The sequence below is a fragment of the Phallusia mammillata genome, chromosome 5 (genome assembly GCF_965637545.1).
Source record: "Phallusia mammillata chromosome 5, kaPhaMamm4.hap1.1, whole genome shotgun sequence".
Taxonomy (NCBI): Eukaryota; Metazoa; Chordata; class Ascidiacea; order Phlebobranchia; family Ascidiidae; genus Phallusia; species Phallusia mammillata.
Window position 1 is genome coordinate 13,146,742 of NC_137256.1, and position 4,693 is coordinate 13,151,434.

Consider the following 4,693-nt stretch of genomic DNA (forward strand, 5'->3'; position numbering starts at 1 on the left):
ATACTTAATCTATTCTCATCACGTACTTGCACACATTTGTTTAACTTTTGCGTACTGACCACCTAAATTGTTTGATTTTGCAAACTAACTAATAAATGTGGTTGTACTCATCTGAGCACCTAATTAAATGTGCATGTCACTGTATTGATCATACTATTTAAATCGATGTTTCTTGATGTGTGAGTTGAGTATGAACAAAATCGTCTTTCGTCTTCAGCGCAAGATATTTTTGCTGTAACGATCAATAGCAAGACAAAAAAGCAAAAGTAACCATCTTTGCTAATACGAGTGAAATGTTACTTTAATTTGACTGCTTTAAAGTTGTTAACTGCTTTAGTCAAAGGCATCATTTTGCTTGTTTTGCTGAATCTGAATATCCCACGTCTTAAAAGCTAATTGCTTTCTCTAATTGCCAGTGACAGTCAATTTACCGACCGCTCAAGTACTGCTTAAATGTATTTGTACATTATAATACTTTTTTACTACTGCACTTGAGGTATTAAACGTCTGTATTATGTGCTTTCCTGGACACCGACAATTCCTCGTCTACATATGTCATGTACCAAAAAGTATAATAGCTGAAAATTCGTTCTCATTAAAAATTGATAAGAAGACGGTACCGAATTCATTGAATAAATTAATTATGCTTTATTTACAGAAGTATAGGGCATAACATTTCTGACAAGGAATACAAAAAGGTCGATCAAAGAACGCTATTTAGCAGCGAAAAGCAACCCAAGGTTTCGTCGACCTTCCTCTGGGCAGAATAGATTATTTCTTACTGATTTGACCCATCTAAATGTACATCCAATAGTTCACCTGGCAGATGCACAAACACCTCTAACAAATTCAACAGATATAGCTAATAAATTTAATTCATACTTTTCAAATGTTGGCAAAGATATGGCATCAAAGATCATACCTACCACAACCTCGCCATTTAGCTATCTTACAAACTCCAATAAAAGTTTATTTGTTTTCTTTGACATTGAAGATAATGAGGTGTTCAACACCATTATTAGCCTCAATGCAAAAAAGGCACCAGGACCATATGACTTACCTCCGAAAATGGTTAAACTGGCTGCCCCCGCTCTCACACCATTGCTGTGTAGACTGTTCAATGAGTGCGTTGCGTCTAGCACCTATCCCAACTGCCTGAAATTAGCAAAAGTTATTCCTCTCTTGAAGGGTGGAAATGCTGATGATGTATGCAACTATAGGCCAATCTCCTTACTATCTGTAGTTTCAAAAATATTTGAAAAAATTTTGTACAACAGGATGATATCATATTTAGACAAATACAACATACTCACGAAATTTCAAAATGGTTTTCGCACACTGCATTCCACAAACTTGACCATTACTGAAATCCATGAATCAATTGTTACAGCCCTTGACAATCATTTTCATATATGTACAATTTTCCTTGACCTCGCAAAAGCTTTTGACACAATTGATCACACCATCCTCCTTCAAAAACTAGAATTTTATGGATTTCGGGGCAGCACACTTGAATTTTTCAAAAGTTACCTGGCTGATAGAAAACAATACACTTCAATTTCAAACCATTCCTCACACAGCAATGACATTACTTGTGGCGTCCCGCAAGGCTCTGTCCTGGGGCCACTGCTTTTCCTCATTTACATCAATGATTTGCCCAACTCATCGTCCGTTCAGTCAAGACTGTTCGCTGATGATACCTGTCTCTGGATGAAGCATAAAAACTTTAATGAGTTACAAAAATCTGTCAACATTGAAATGATCAAAGTTGATATATGGATGCGGACAAACAAACTTTCACTTAATTACGGGAAAACAAAGTACATGATTTTTTCAAACAGCATCTCACACCTCACAAAAGGACAAGCATTCCAGTTACAAGTCAATGGTCAGATAATAGATGAAACCACAACAATCAAGTATCTCGGAATAATTATAGACAATAAACTATCCTGGCATAGCCATATCAAATACATTTGTGCCAAATTAGCAAAAGCCATTGGAATAATAGGAAAATTGCGTTACTACGTCCCAAAGAACATCTTAAAAACAGTGTACCATTCTTTAGTTCATCCAATTTTATTGTATGGCCTTCTTTCCTGGGGGTTTGCAAATAAGACGCATCTGCAGCCAATAGTAATTCTTCAAAACCGGGTGTTAAAATATATTACAAACAGTCCTTTTCGTACATCAACCGATAAACTATACAAACAAACAAACATTCTAAAGATACGTGAAATGCACCAGTTAGAATTAATTAAGTTCGTTTCCTTGTTTAAAAACAATTTGTTACCTGCAACATTTAATGGTTATTTTCAACAAACGTCAAACGTACATGACCATGAAACAAGGCGCTCTAACAGAATGCAGTACCACTTTCCACGTGTGTTATCAACACGTGCCCAACAAACGCTAAAATACGCGTGCATTAAGGCTTGGGACCATATACCTGATCATATAAAACAACTCAGCCTGCCACAATTTAAGCGTGCTGTCAAAACGTTCCTTCTGCAAGAATACACATAAAGTTCATACCCTGTCTTGTTTTTGTTTGTTGTCATAGTACCACGTGCTGCTTTGTAAACATTCCCCTCTAGATCAACTCGGCAATCGTTTGCCAACATGAGCGTCAATTGCCTCAGTGACTGAAAACTTTGCCTAAAGCGTGTTATTTGGTGTTATTGCTATTCTTATTATTTTCACAACGTTTCATCATAAATATCTGTTAGCATTTGTTTCGTAAAATAATGTAATGATTCTTTCATAACAAATTTCTTCACCTGTCTTTGTTTATTTATTTACTTACAATAATAAAATAAGCATCTTCACTTTCAAATGTACATGTATACTTGTCTACGTTCACGTTTTGTTTTTGTTGTCGCAGTACCACGTGCTTCTTTGCAAACATCCCCTCACGACCAACTCGGTAATTGATTGCCAAAATAAGCGTCGATTGCCTCAGTGAATAATTTTCCTAAAGCGTGTCATTGTTACTATTTTCACACCGTTTCATTATAAAACACTGTTTACATCTGTTTCCACCCGATCCGTCTGGAAGTCCCCGATTAAAATCGGCTGTGTTACGCAGAATAATGCGTTTCTTATCGGGCGGGATTAGAATCTTTAGAACCTGTGTTATAACACAGCCCGATTGCGGACGGTTTTATCGGTAATGGCAGTGGAGCATTAAATTTGTTTTTTATTGGCAAATATTATTTTTGCTGTGATAATAATCGCAGGTAAATTGGGTTTTATATCAAAATGGCAGTTGATTGTAAAACAGCAAGACAAAAACAAATGCATTCTAAGCTGTGAAACGAATATGTTAAACACTAAAATGAGCCAAGAATCAAGATTGAAGTACCTGATTGGCATCAAGGTTCTGGCAATGAAGCAATGCAAAGAGACCTTTCAGTGAGAAGAATTTCAAGTTCTTACCTTTGTATGAAGCAAAGTGAGGACCAGCACACTATGTCATATGAGGGCTTGTAGATTGGATTTGAATTGAAATGATTTACAGTAAGTGGCTGCCTTGTTACTGCCTTTCTAAACTCAACTCTTTCTGTATTTCTGGCTGATGTTATTTTGAATTTTAGCACAGTTAAAACCCCCAATATTGAATATTAACTCTGTTTTATAACACTTGACTGCTTATTGGTGGCTAAACTCAAGCCTCTTTTGTTTAACCCATAATTGTCAAGTCAAATGAGCATACACTTTATCTTTATTTTTTTATTGCAGTTCACCATCCGGGAAAAATGCTTAAAGCTTGAAAAAATCAACAGAAACATTCCATATCAAAAAAATTGAAGAAACTCTTTCATTGCGGAAGAATTTTGTCGACAAAAACAGCTCTCTCTTAAAGTGTCAGCAAAATCATTGATGTATACGACCTGTTACTTGCCTCACAGGAGAAAATTGTATGTCGAGATATGCACCACATACTTTAGTTTTACATGAATCAAATCGGAATATGTGTTATTTCTTTTCCACTGTTCTACCTGCCTGCAAGTTTATTTATTAGTTCTTATACCCAAATTAAGAATTTGTATTCAAACATTTGTAGGCGTTGATATTATTTTACCTCCATGGTGATTATGGTCTCATGTAAATTCTGAGAATGTTTTGCACTCTGATGTAGAATCGGACAGTAAACGTGATTCATCAGACATAAATTGACAACCTCTAATTTTGACCAGTAGTCTGCATGATAGCATGTTGTAACAATTGAGTGGTTCAACCTCATCTTTCACATGATATCCGGTTTAATTTTCTTGATAATTCAGCAAATCATTACATTTTCAGCTGTACAATATTGTTTCACCTTTTTGTTTTATTTTAGTCTGTTTACTTAAAGATCCTTGTTTAGTATGTACTATGTACTTGTAAATGCAGGTTTTAACTGACCAATCAACCAATTGCTGTGAATGTAATTATTTATTCTCTTCCCATTTATTTCTGCTTTCATATAACTATGGGACTCAACTTGAAAATGTTGAAGTGTGGAAATTGGGTTCATAAGGTGCTTTTTCCATCAATAAAGTGTTGTCCTCACTGTGCATTTGGTGTTTCATCATTTTCATTAGTACAGGCTTTAACGTGTTTGAGACCACTAACGACTTGAGGTATATGTAAACGGTTTTTACACGCCAACTCTAAACAACATTCAGTAAACGCATGCAAAATATCGTTA

The 4,693-nt window shown here is 35.5% G+C and overlaps 1 long non-coding RNA gene across 1 annotated transcript; it reads left to right on the forward strand.

The window, feature by feature from the left end:
* Positions 1-3,043: 3,043 nt before the first annotated feature.
* On the forward strand, positions 3,044-4,559 carry LOC145229103 (uncharacterized). Its single transcript, XR_013860355.1, has 2 exons — positions 3,044-3,519; positions 3,742-4,559. It is a non-coding gene; the product is annotated as an uncharacterized LOC145229103 (long non-coding RNA).
* The last annotated feature ends 134 nt before the right edge of the window (positions 4,560-4,693 follow it).